At 37.8% G+C, this 14,121-nt stretch overlaps 1 protein-coding gene across 7 annotated transcripts in view; it reads left to right on the top strand.

The window, feature by feature from the left end:
• LOC111320922 (octopamine receptor beta-2R) overlaps positions 1-14,121 on the top strand; it is a 37,723-nt gene that overhangs the window by 8,871 nt on the left and 14,731 nt on the right. Inside the window, exon 1 of one of the 7 annotated variants that reach the window (XM_088763146.1) lies at positions 7,589-7,699. The exons of 5 other annotated variants lie outside the window; for them this stretch is intronic. The gene's annotated coding sequence lies outside the window, so the exon portion shown is untranslated. Of the gene's footprint in view, positions 1-7,588; positions 7,700-7,998; positions 8,190-14,121 lie in introns of those variants that run through there. One more of the 7 variants, XM_022923660.2, reaches the window with a different exon arrangement.

The following is a 14,121-nucleotide window of genomic DNA, read 5'->3' as shown; positions in this document are numbered from 1 at the left end:
GACGCCACAGGATAAAGAACTTTAATTTTTTTTTCTAAAGCAGTTTACTTTGAAAGCTGGTGTCTATTTTAATTTTGCGGTTGTGGCTTGGTAGACTCTGCGTGGGCGACTTTTGATAATTGCCTTAGTGTGTTTCCATGCGTTTGAGAGTTTCTTAGGAGACTCGCTCGGTTGGTGGCCAAGAATTACAGCGTTTGTAACAGGTCAAGGTTAACGACAAAAATGGAGCCATTTTTAACACAAAACTCATTAGACTGTCTCATTTATCCATCCTGGCAGATTTCCTATTAAATCCTTCGGGAGGTTTCCGCTATAAAGACCAAACCTCATTTAAAACCAAGTTCATTAACCGTAAAAAACCGAACATACTTGACCCAAGAAAGGTGAATAATTTATGTTGTTTACCCAAGTTATTGAAAACGGTGACGTTTTTTACCAGTTTGCAATGTAAATGTGGCTACGTTTCGGTGTGAGTAAGAAAGCCAAGCTCTTTTGGTGAGAAAAATGATTATTTTGCGCCAACCTCTAACCATTAGTTGTTGCGGGTAAGTTAATGATTTTCGCTTAAATTGTTGACCAGTCAGCTTTGACATCCGGACTGCGCGGGGAGAAGCAGTATTTTAAAACTTTCTTTTTTATCAAAAGATAATTTAGCTTTATTTGCTTGACCAAAACGAATTTATTCATATATCACTTTTTTGGTAGTCGCTAGTTATGCATATCTATTTCGCTATAATCAGAAAAATATACATCTTTTGATAAACGACTAACCTTGTACTTTTATAACAACAATATGTAATGTTCCCACGTTGTGTGGGTCTGCAAAATCTGCGAGCCATTTTTGCGAGTATTTTTTTTTCTTTGATTGGTCCAACGTCTGGGAAGTCGTCGATTATTTCGCGCCCGACTATCACTAAACTACTAACAGACCGCCCGCCATCTTGAAAGCGGAGATGATCCTGGGGACGAGTGTAAACGGTACAACCTCCCTCCCAGGCTACTCTCTTTCCCTGAGAAATTAATTTTAAATTTAGCTACAAAAGTGCTTAAAATTGAAATATTACCAGAAAAGACCCTAATCTCGCTTCGGTTGCCAGAAATATTGCTGGTGCGTCAAATATGAAAAGTGCTCTGAACATCTGTACGTCGTGCCAAGTCTTGCGTCATAGTAATGGCCGTCCTGAGTTGGACGAATTTTTTTCTTCGTTTCATATTTTCGATATTTAGAGGAAATTTTATCGATCAAAATCGCTCAGGATCCGCAAAAATAAAAACAATGCGACAAAAATTAATTAAGCTCCACCCCGGTCGCGTTCCCGAAACAAGTCCTTGCGGGAAGTATTGATCCGGAGTTCGCCGAGTTCAACCACACACTACAGGGCTGATTTTAACAACCGATTTATTCCTTGGTTACCAATGAAGCATGCGGTGAAAAGTTATAATTCCTGCTGGCTGTGTGGAGACAAAAAGATTTCTCCAACTCCTAAATTTCTCTGTAAAAGCGACGAAAGCGTGTATCTTAAAGCTTCCCACGGTCATTCCCGTTACAAAGGTCAGGAAAAGATCGGGTTACGGAGTTGCGAAAGATAGCGATGATTAACTAAATTACACAATAAAAGCACGTGCGTAACGCAAGTGTGTTACGTCGTTCGTGACAAGATAGGGTCTATGAGTACTTACGAGTGACCACGAGTGACCACGAGTGAGATTAAATCAAAATATCTCAGTTTTGTTACTATGACGTCATTACGGAATCGTTTTCGCTTAATTTCGTGAAATAATGACTTACTCACGTATACTGAAGTTATTCACTGTATAAATGCATAGCGGACGATTTGAAAAACACGAAAAACAGATGAGACAATAGTTAAAAACTTGCAGTGTGGGCTATACATTACAGATTGCACAGTTACGATAGGTTGAAAACAAAAACGATTTTAAGAATAGTCAATAATATCACATGACCATTTTGTTTGGCTCTATTTGAACAACCCAATGATGTCAATGATCAACCCTTCACTTTGGAAAATTCCATTCAACTTTCAAATGTACTGCCGACGAGAGGTCTGGACAAGTACTTCATTGGGTTTTGAGTCGTAAACTCACTAGTCCTATCAAAGTAATAGTCCGGCTATTTTCTTAGCTTATATATCGCTTGGGTCGTGAGCAATTCGTATGAATGTGTGTTTATCATGACAACTTTTTATTACACCTAACCTCTCCGTATGATTCCAAAAATAGTATACAACAATAACCGTGGGAACTAGGTAGCTAGACACCATGGGGAGCATTTTGAGCGTTTCCGCGCGCTTTAGAATGGGTTTGCGTGTTTCTTGTCAAGTTCAGTAATGGCTGACTTATAAACAAGAGGCGTAAAGACTTCACGCGCTCTGAAGTTGTGTTTTTGTTACGGTCGAGTAGAGGAGGAGTAGATGACAGTGGCGGAACGTTGGTTGCGTTGTGTCTCAAAGGAAATATTCAAATCAAACGCTTAGCGTGTTTTCAAAAAGTTAAATAACACGGTGATATAATAAAATATACGTTTTGCTGTAGTTATGATTTTTGAAATATATTTTTTGGAATTTTTTCAATTATCGGACGTATGCCGCGGAAAATATTAGTCTCCTTTCTAATAAGTATTTGATGAAATGATGTGAATTTGACTGCCTAATGACGTCATAGTAACAAAACTGAGATATTTTGATTTAATCTAACTCGTGGTCACTCGTGGTCACTCGTGGTCACTCGTGGTCACTCGTGGTCTCTCGTGCTCACTCGTGGTCACTCGTGGTCACTCGTGGTCACTCGTGCTCACTCGTGGTCACTCGTGCTCACTCGTGGTCACTCGTAAGTACTTTTAGACCCTATCTTCGTGACAACCCCCTTCCGGTACTCGAATGGGTTGTTGAGTGGTAATCCATTGACTCCTGTCATTCATTGATATCCACGTGGAAAATCATTCAAGAGAAAAGAGAACAGTACTTCCAGGGCAACTCCGTGTATTGGCGTCAAGAATGGTGAGTAAATCGCGTAATTTAAACAGCTTCGCTCTTTAGTGAATCAGAGTTTTCTTGTTCCGTTGCTCTTGTTCTTGTTCTCATGCGAATATAAATGTAACAAATAAAAACTCTTAACATGTTGACTGTGGCTCGCATGGCTCGCCATCATGGCTCGCATGGCTCGCCATCATGGCTCCTTTGGCTCGCCATCATGGCTCGCATGGCTCGCCATCATGGCTCGCATGGCTCGCCATCATGGCTCGCATGGCTCGCATCGTTCGTTGGCTCGCAGATTTATAACTCTCTGTTGTGTCACCTCCGAAAATAGGGAGTTTAAGCAAATCGCTACGGCTGGCGTTGCTACGGCTACCGGAAGTAAAATTGTCCAGAAACGAGTCATTGCGCATGTCAGTGGTTCCCATCCAGCCGTAGCGGGAAATCCTTCTACGCGAGTGGGAAGGTTTCGGCGTAGTCTGTGGTACGTGAACTTATCTCGCTTCTTTCTTCGCTTTCTACATTCTCCTGAGCAATTTTAACTATTGAAATACACTTAACATCTTTAAAAATAGCTTATCGGGAATATTTATCAAGCTTGCTGTCCCTTACCGAGTGAATCTGCCTTTATTTTTGCCGCCGGGTTTGTCGAAGGATCGAAGCAGTGTGCACATGGAGAACGCAGCGAACGCAAAGTGAAATGCGTAGGTAGAAAGTCTAACTTTTCCTTTTCAAACCTCAAAGACTACTTGAAATTCAAATAGCTGAAGCCAAGGAATGACGAGGATTATGAGGGACCGTGTAGAAACTTTGCTTTGGTGTTTATAAGCTCCAAACTGGCAATTTTACAACACGTAAGCTCAAATATTTTAATTCATTCATTCACTGTGCACAGGATCGCTTACAATTTTTTTTTCCAAACGTTGGAATCCCTCGTCCCTTTCAACGAAGTCATTTTGAGTTTTTAGACGTGCAATACACTACCGCGAAAACGCTTAATTTATTGGTTTTACACTTCTCAGCCGTACTAGGTTTGTAGTTCGCGTTGCTTAAAGTTGAATTTTGGCGGGCTACGGCGACGTACTCTCCCCAAGCCTCGTCAACCACGATAGCCGTAGCAGCGCCAGCCGTAGTGATTTGCTTAAACTCCCTAATTAGAAGCGTACGAAATACTGCACACTCTTTTCCTATGTTGTGTATCCACTTGATCCTTTTTTTTTTTTTAGAGCAGACTTTTCGTCTTTGCTCGTTTGCTTCATCGATCTGGCATTGTCGTATTTGTTATGTAGAATTAGACAGATGGTAAATTTATTATCCTTTTTCTTCATTCATTCACACGACACTTTCGACATTGCTGACTTTTTCAGTTTGCAAGGCGTTTGTTAGATATGAACCTGGAAAGTTCTGTGTACCTCACAAAGAGTAGTCTCTACGGCTTAGTGGTAAAGCATCGGTTTGGGAATCAGATGTTTCATTTTTAGTTACCAAACGAATTTCGCGTTTTTACAACTGACTCTTTGTTTATCTTTGCTAAAAATAGTGACTAACATAACCAAGTGATCCTAGAATCAACACTGTCTTTTCGTAGCTTTAATAAACTCTCCCAATGACTTAAAACAACGGAAAAACCTTTTCATGAAACAAAGAAAATTGCACCTATCAATCAAACACTGCTTTTCCGTCTTTGTGGAGTCATCGGTTTCTTTATGTCTATCAGTCAAAGAGATTTCATTTCTTGACTTATTCATTGACCTGAAGTCTTCTCTTTTATGCATGGAAGTGGATTTCCAAGACGCTTCTACACAGCGTCGCTTATGTTGTCAGGAGTAAAGATTTTAATTGAAATATTTTGACCTTTGCGACGAAAAGCTTGGTGTGATGTTGTCCAATTCTTTTTTTAATTAAAAGTTTAAAGTGCTACTGAAACGTAATTTTCATATCCGAGATTTTTGCAATATAATAGAGTTCGAACGTTATTTGCAAACGCTGTGTATTTTTTTTGGGCCAACGCATAGCGGAAAGTACATTTTTAACCATTCGAAGTTGACCGGCTGAGATCAAAATTGGCGGCCATTATGGCGTGGCCAAAACAACCCTGTGACGTCACTGGTTGTGTACTTATGTGAAAGAAAGGTAAAAGCATGGAGTGTGGCTTGCATGTTGGGAGGCCGAAAAAGAGGATTTCGGGCAAAATGCTATCCTCGTCTAATTCATTGGCGGCCACATCTGCATCTTGGCTATCTGCGAGAGGTTCGCCTGGATAGGGAGCAAAATTCCCGACTGATATCGAGAACGAATCTCTACCAGTCTATTTAGTGAATCGGCAACTGACGAGATCCACAAGATTAGGATCGAAACCGCAGTCTTGCCTGACCATCTACAGAAAATGTCGAAAGACATTATAACTGCAGATGGGCTACTAAACGCCCCGGGCCAAAGCAATGCCATTCAGAGAATGAAGAAAACATGGAAGCCTCATACGACACCGCCACTGAAGATGATCTACTCGGCAAGTCTGAGGATAACGAACAAATCCCTCTGTACCAAATGCCTAGCAGAACATGCCCAGAATCCCTACAATATAGGGCGAGGGCCAAAATAAGAGCAGACGAGGATTTCAAAAATGAGATAAAGCAAATCCTTAACAACGCGGAGCAAGAAACAGTAAAGGCGATCATGTGCTTCTATGAACGTGAAATCGGTCGTTTTAATACCGAAATAAAGAAAAGAAAACGAGCCAAAACGGCTGGAACACTGAACGCTAAGAACTGTAGTACGATCGAATCAGTGCGCGTGGCGCAAGCTGAAAGCAATCAAGACAACTTAACGATCGAGACAGTCAAAAAAATAGCTGTACATCTACAAAGGCGAACGATTCGAAAAAGACGCAATCCCTGATGTGCGTACTCAGTGCCACACATAAAGCAAATTCTCATGAAAAACTGGCATTTAATAGAAACACAACCACTACTGAGTGAACTATACAAAAATCCGCCGCCCGTATCTTACAAAAGAGGGCGGTCGCTCAAAGACATACTCGTGAGGGCTAAACTTTGAATAGGCTACTCTAAACACACGCTTGGGAGTCGTGTAGGCCTGTCAACCCCATTTTACGCCACCATCTTCCTCTTTACTACTGGAGACAACTTCGCTTCGTTCAGAAGAAGATTCACTTGACAAAACTTCAATATCTGCCATCTCCTTCGCCCACGAATACAAACAAACAGTGAGTGAAATAAACCACGCTATCGGAGTGAACACAATCAGTGACGTCATCAATCCATTTCGCTCGGTACCAGGGCCCGGACATGGTTTTGTGTAAAATTTTTGATTTGAACAGTTAAAAAAGATATATTTCGCTTCTTTTTGGCCAAAGCAAATTATCTCATGATGATCAGCATATTCAAAACTACAGGTTAGAGCAAATATGTCAGATACGAAAATTTCGTTTCAGTAGCACTTTAATGCATGGTAGACTCTTTGCTAAAAGAAAACAAAATGTTGCCCAAGAAGTTCGGCTGAGGAAACATTTATTATTATTATTACTATTATTTTTTTTGTTTAACCCAACCAGCTGGCCTGTGCTCAAAGAAGACTGTAGGATTCTCGGGATTTTAAGCTCCCGGAACTCGTTTGTTGAAAGCGCATTACTTTGAGCCAAGCATCTGTCTATTGACGTGGTAATACTAAACTGGTCGGTGATGTTGAACTAAAATAATTTTGTGCGTCAAAATTAATTTTATCTTGAGGAGTTTAAGGTTATTAATTAATCTCGATTTTAAGGCCAGAAACTCTCTACAATATGTTCTGCGCCCATGGTTACTGCTTAGTTAAGTATCGAGAATGAAAAAATTTTATATTCGGAAATAATTACTGCAGATGGTCTTAATCTGGCACAAATATAAGCCTGAAGAGTCGTCATATGTTTCTCAATTAAATGTATGTTTTTGCAGAACTGCTATTTACTGTCGATTTTTAGTACAACAAAACCTCTTTGGTTATCGTTTTATTTTCCTCGGGATAGATATCGACATTTATTTACTGATTACTCAGTCTCTATTTCGACTGATAGGCATCTTTGTGTATGGAAATAACATTAGAGAACAAACACACGTTTTATCATATTTCATTTAAGTAACGGAGAACTACCCAGTCGCAAGTTCTGATCGACTTATCTATTTTTTTTTTTTAGGAGAAGTTTTTCAGATATCTTAGCAGCAACCGAGCTTTTTGTGGGCTGGATAATCTTTCTGAATCAAAGTTTATCTTAATTTTTTTAAATTCTCTAAGTGGGTGGCCAGATATTATTTTTTTTCTACACGGATGCTATTTTAAGAAAAACAATACAGAAATGGCGACTTTTGAACTGCAAGATGTTTTCCCTTCGATTGGAAATCTATTGATTTCAATGAAATTTTCCGCTCATAAGATTTAGAATCTTATTGTAAGATTCTAAACGTGAAATTATTTTTTTTAATAACCCTGATCTGAATATGGAAACTAATAACACATTCCTAAACGTCTGAAAAATTTATAAATTTCATGTTTTTGCGATTATTTCGGCCAACGTTCATCTCAAATGAACTTTTCCAGTAGGTCTTAAGTTTAGTCTTAAAATGCGTAAAACCAAAAATGTGGCTGTTTTTTAAAACTGAAAAGTTTCAAGTCGCATCAAACTGGACATCTGGAGACAAAGGCTTCTAAAAGTGAGAATTTTTCTACTTATACTGTATGAACTCCGTGTTTCAGGCTACGTGGCAAGTATTGTTAATGCTGTCTTTTATCTCAGTTCCCAAAAATTTCTTCTCGAGGAAAAAATGTTTTGACAAAAATTCATTAATGTCAGTGTAAGTTTTCACAACATTGTAAGCTCACTTTACTTCGTGTAGATTCCGAATGTTTTTTTCTCAATAGAAACACCGAATGAAATTTTACGTGCCAACTGGCCACAAATTGTTCCTTATCATCTCGAAACACCAGAAATAGCTGGTGAAATTATTACCAGATAAACAGATGCAAAACAAATATAAACAAATGATGAGCTAAATTATCTATCTATATTCGGGTGCGCTAATGTTTTCAAACAGTGAGAAAACAGCTTAAACGACAAGTTTACTCTTTGGCTGACACGCAACAGTCAAATTTCAGTTTTTTTAGAGATTTAGGAGGGACCCTACTTTTCAGATTGTGATGAAGGTACAGTACATCGTAAAGAATAAGTTTCTCTTTGACTTTTCTAGTTTTTGCATCTTTATGTAGTACTCTCGGATATTAAGGGAGGTACAGTACATCGTAAAGAAAAAGTTTCTCTTTGATTTTGCATCTTTATGTGTACCCAAAAGGAACTCCAAAAAGAGCAAAATATCAGTAACTTGTTACTAATTTTTCATTCCTTGCTAAAATCTCGGGTTTTGAGCGAATTGAAGCTTTGTTTCGACTTTCGGTGTCTGTGAAAACAGTGATAGGCTATTCTTCGAATTCATCTGAAACCATGCTGTTAGCATCATCTTCTTGTCATTTTAAATTAATTCGTAAACAACTTTACCACAGGCTCTCGTAAAAATTAGAGACACGCGTCGTGTCTTAAGCAATTAAGGCCACAAGTAAGCCCACAGGCATCAGCTGGGAGGCCAAATGTAATGCTGAGTATGTTTTAATAATTAACCAGCGGGATCCAACAAAAAGAAGTCTGTTGGGTATCTATACCTGTGGATAAACACGCCAGCCAATAAAAGCCAAGATCAGTAATAAATACAGTGGCAGATAAACTCAAATAAAGACGTCAAACAAAACATGTTTTGACTAGTGTAAACCAGTGAAAGAGCGAAGACCTTTTGAAAGAGAAACGAAGGCAAGTGTTTTAATCATTTTACCGTCGACATTGGAAAGGTAGATTCGAACGCTTTCTATTATGTTGTTTAAGACGGACAAATACGTCGTAGTTATTCACTTTTGCGAGTCTTTCACCAACTCAGTGGACATGCAACTTATTTGGAAATTTTATCTTATCAGTTTCGCGTAGATCATGCCTGGTAAGAGCAAAGAGGGCGAGAAAGTCAAAAACTGTCAAAAAGACTTTCTAGAGTCCTCACTAACAGAATGCGACGTACCTACCAATAACTCTAATTTTCTGTCGATTGTAAGCTTTGACGGAAAGGTCAGGCGGAAATTTTCGATTAAAAAAATTTCTAATCCCCTAGCTGAAATTTCGAGTTCTCTTCAACTCGAATTCAGAACGAAAGATGCTATTTTAAGCCATGGTTGCAATTATATTTATAGTCGAGTCCTGTGAGCCGCATCTTATCTATATTTCAACGATAAAGATCATTTTAATTGAGTGCCGGGGAGTTCATAGCAATTATTCACTTCAAAGAAGATTTCTGAGTAGTGCACTACCCTAACATGACTATGTGAATTTTCCAGCGTTATCTTGAGATAGGACTGTAACCTTTTGGCGAAAAAAAATGTTTCGTGCTTGTGTAAGAGATTTGTCCCTCAGTCAGTTTGCCTGCTTAAGCGACGTAATAAATTCATTATGCTTTATTTGTTTTCCACCTTTCTAACCCTCCGTAAAAACAAAACATTCCACAATTTTCGAACTATCGGCAATTTTCTAAGATAACTGTATGATTCATGTATCCTAAATTTGTAGATGAAGTAGGTAGGTATCAATTCTAGCTCCGCGTGTTCTCGTAATCAAGAGAGGATTGACAGGCATTTTATCCTATAGACACTGGCTAGTATCAAATTTTCAACGTCTCGAGTAATTATTCAACGATTACTAAGAAAGCGGATTTTTTTAAAAATATAAAAGATATATAAAAAAAGAAGATTTAATTTCTTCCCGTGACGCTTCATAATTCAAAATTAGCGCAAATTATTTCAAACTCAGTTCTTCAATTCGTAGGAAAGAAATCTTTTACATTGCGTGTATTTATGTATGGTAATATGTAATGATGCTACATTTTGTCTCGCCTGAAAATTACAAATCGGGATTAGCACGTTCCTTCGGAATCTTTATTCTATTGTGTGTTTTTCTATGAGTTATGATTCTAGTCGAGTTATTGGGGTAGACTTTTGTCCTTGATCAGTTACCTAATCTGCAGCTGCCGTTGTTGTGCGTAGTGAAATAGTTTGAGATACGTGATAAATTTAGCATCTTTCTTATTCATTATTCCCAGGACGCTTTCGGATTGCTCATCTTTTGGAGTGCACAAGACGTTTGCTATATACGAACTTACTAATAACTTGTTTAGCTTTTGCGTGCATTTGTGTCACTGATTTTACAGGCCTTATTTACATTTCTCCTCCTGACAAAACCTTTGGAACCAAGAGAGCCAAGTGTGTTTGGTTCTAAAATACGGTCACTACAGTACTCCGGAAACCACATAATGAAGATCAAATCTCTTTGAATTTGGAAATTTTCTAAGTTTTATCTGAGCTTTGATCGTGTTTTAGGTCTGCGCCAGGATTGTGGTTTGCTAGATCATAGTTAGTAGAGGGCTAGACCTGACTGTGTAATTATTTGTTAAAGCTTCTTCGCTTACTCGATTCCTTTTTTATGGCTATTGCATCATATGAGTGAATAAGGCCCAATTCAAACGTCGAATTTCACATGTGCTGAACTTAACTCCTATTTTAGTGGACTAAAATAGTTAAATACGGCATTTGATTCAAACGTCGAATTTAACTCAGTCGAATTTAACCCTGTTCGCTGTCGATATTCCCAGGCGCACTATTTATTTGCTAGACGAAGACGTCTATTGAGCGTTTGCTTAATTGCTTCACTGATGCTCTTGTTTTGCTGTTTGTTTTTGCTTCTTTATCTTGGCTTTCCGCCATGATACTTTCACTTGATTCACGTTCCATCATTTCATTGAAACACGACCCAAAATACTCAGAGTTTCCTACTTTCTACCCAGGAGTGCCCTCTTTGTTTTCAAAAACCGAACACCTCATACAAAAGTATATACCGCACGTCAAACAACTGCATTTTGTCTTTTCAAAGCAAGAACTACAAATTCCTTCGTCTCCGATCATTTTTTGTGCTGTTTTGGCTTTGCCTGAGTTACCCTGCTGGCAGAGACGTTTATTTGTTAACTTCCCCTACGGTCCACATAAAAATAAAGTCCTCTGCGCTCGGCCTGTTAAATCTTCTTGGAGCATGCGCCTGGGAATTATACAAGTTTGTGGATAAACATCTCAAAATAATTTTGACTGTTGCGTCTCTGGCACGTAGTTGAAAAAAAACTTTTCCTTGCAGAAATATCTAAATAGGTTTGATCTGCACATCGTGGAAACCTTAGAGAAAATTTAATTTATTCGAAAAGAGAGCTTCTCAGCATTTCAATCGGCGACTAATGCTAAAAAAACCGCCAAATTTGCGAGGCGAGCAATACCTTGAGTTTAACGGGTAACGCTATTCGATGGAATGATGGAACAGTGGAATGGCGGAATGTCCTACAACGCGGAATGCCTTCTTGTACGAAACAAAAGTCTCACAAACATAGAATTGCGATGAAATAAGAGAGTAATTTTTAATTAACAGGCAAATCAAAATTAAAAGTAAAGAAGCCATGTTTAATCATCATGGGTGCGCAGCCAAGAGGGGATTGACCGATAGAGAAGGAACGGTGAGCTTCTTGAGCTAGCCCCTTTAAGTTATCATTGCTATTACTGTTATTATCGGTATTATTATTATCATTAATTTCATTATTATTATTATTATTATTATTATATTTTATTGTTAATATAGTGCTCTATTTGAAGGATTTCAGTAATTGTTCGCGCCAAAACTCGTGCACGTGACATTGTTGTGTGGCATGCGGTTTCGTTTTTGTTTTGTTTGTTTTACTCTCGCCATTCTGTCTAGAGTTTGTCGTGTAGTTCGTTGCGTAAATAAATCATGCTAAAATCGAACGTACTCGTCGTCCTGAATCCTCGTTAAATCGCCGGAACAGTAATCGAGACGAATAATCAGAGGAAAAATTTCAGCGGTTTTATCACCGATCATATGTCACGAGGAAATCGTATCTGCCGATCCGATCAATTTGCGCAAGCTCTTCAAATGAGATTGAGCCAGAATACACTAAATCGAATACATCTCAGCGCAGTGAGAACTACTGGTTCTACCAGTAATTGTGTAGTCTAATAAAGTCATTATTACAATTATTATCATTCTTCTTCTTATTATTATTATTATTATTATTATTATTATTATCAGTTCACTGAAAGAAAAAAAACATGTTACGTAGCTTTGCTGATTTGCTTGCGTCACTTTCAAATAGGATGGTTACAGTTAAGATGTCGGTTGATGGCAAATAATGGAGTCAATAAATGCCTAGGTTTCTTTCTGTCTTGTCATAATTTGACAAACCACCAACAATGAAGTTGTGTTCAAAACTTAAGGTGGCTTTCCTCTTCTGTACAATTTTTTACTTTAAAAAAATGATAACCGTTTGGCCAAATTTCTTGCTAAACAGATACATTTTCACAGAGCCCACACAACCTGCAACCCATATAGGTTGTGGCTCAATAACTTGCTAACCTCATATTTGGTATTTCTTCAAACCAAAACCTTAAGGAAAATCTAAATTTAGTAATCATCAACTCTGACCTAGGCGGAAACTCATCTACAAGGCAAGCGTTTAAAACTAATGGAGCAAACCAAATTATTTTTGTATACACTACCACAACGTTGCTACAAATATCAATTTTAGAACCAAAATCTGTATAAATAAATAATAAAATATTAATATTAATATTAATTATTTATTATTATATTAATAAATTATTAATATAAACAACCGGAGGCGAAGACTACCAAAGAAGGAGGAGGAATGATCACTCATCATGTTTTTATGATTCATAAACATTTTCAGGCTTTAGGAGTTAGAAATATCATATTCGTTATCTTTTTCATTGGACATAAAACGTATCAATGGAAAAAGTTGTACAATTTGATGTAATATTTGTCAAAGTAACGTCGTAGATCACCTATTCAGAATTTCTTGGATCTTTCGTCTGCTGCCCTCGTCAATTCTTTTGATTGAATTAATGAGACTTTGTAACGACGTTATGCAAATGACACGGCTTTAGAAGATTTTGACATTAGGAGGCATTCAGTCAGACGGCACAAACAAAGTGGGCTTTACCTTGGCGGTAGTTTGTCCTCGAAAAGAAGTTGATGTTGACTTTCGTAGTCGGGTGAGAGTATAAAGAGATTTGACGTACCAACTCAAAAGTGCTCTTACTTTTAATGGGTTTAAAACTTTAAACGAACTCTTTTGTTTTGCCAAACGAACGCGTCACTTTAATTCTGTGGAAGTGACATTCAAATGTGGTCGATAAACGTTCGCACATGGTTGTGCTAAATGTAGAAAGTGTTTTTTGATGGAAAAAAAAGTGAGTGATTGCTGACAATCTTGAATTGAAAGCCTTACCTAGATACGTGCTCTCTCCCAAGACCTCTTAATTTGTAGTTTGGTTTTTTTCTTTTAAAAGACATCTCTAATCCCGGAATAGTTTGTACATTAAAGTTAAGGGTCACTTCCAGCTAAGTAATCATTTTCTGTATGTTGTTTTTTTTTCGCTTTTTCTTGAGAGTTTTTTCCGACAGTAAGGTTTAAAAAATATCGAGAGATGTTTTTCTCATTTAGCTGATAGTATCAAAGATTTATCGTCACAATCGCTTCCAAATCAGACAAAGAAATTTAAGGAACAAGTAAGTTAAGCGATACAGAACAACTGCACGTATACATGAGAATCCCTTGTTATAAATTAACATGGTATTCGGTTCTGAGACGAAAAGGTTTCTGGCCAGAAGGGCCTTAAAAGCTTCTTTTTTTCTAAGAAATAATCAATAATATTCCTGAAAGGATGTTAAAAATTGTCATGTCCTGGAAATTTATCTTACATCAAGGCCGTCCAAGTATGATTTAAATTAAAGTAAGTAGCTAAATAAAAGACTCCAAAGTACAGTTCCATCATTTTTGTGGCCCCTACTTCGTATAGGAGGCGAAGCCACATATGTTTTTCACATTGTTGCTAATGGTCTCTTTGGTCAGAGACAATAGAGGCAGTTTTTTTCTCTTTTTGAGATTTTAATGATAGCAAACTTCATTAACAT

The sequence above is a fragment of the Stylophora pistillata genome, chromosome 1, assembly GCF_964205215.1.
Source record: "Stylophora pistillata chromosome 1, jaStyPist1.2, whole genome shotgun sequence".
Taxonomy (NCBI): domain Eukaryota; kingdom Metazoa; phylum Cnidaria; class Anthozoa; order Scleractinia; family Pocilloporidae; genus Stylophora; species Stylophora pistillata.
Note: the sequence above shows the minus strand (reverse complement) of the source record. Positions and strands in the feature narration are given on the sequence as shown.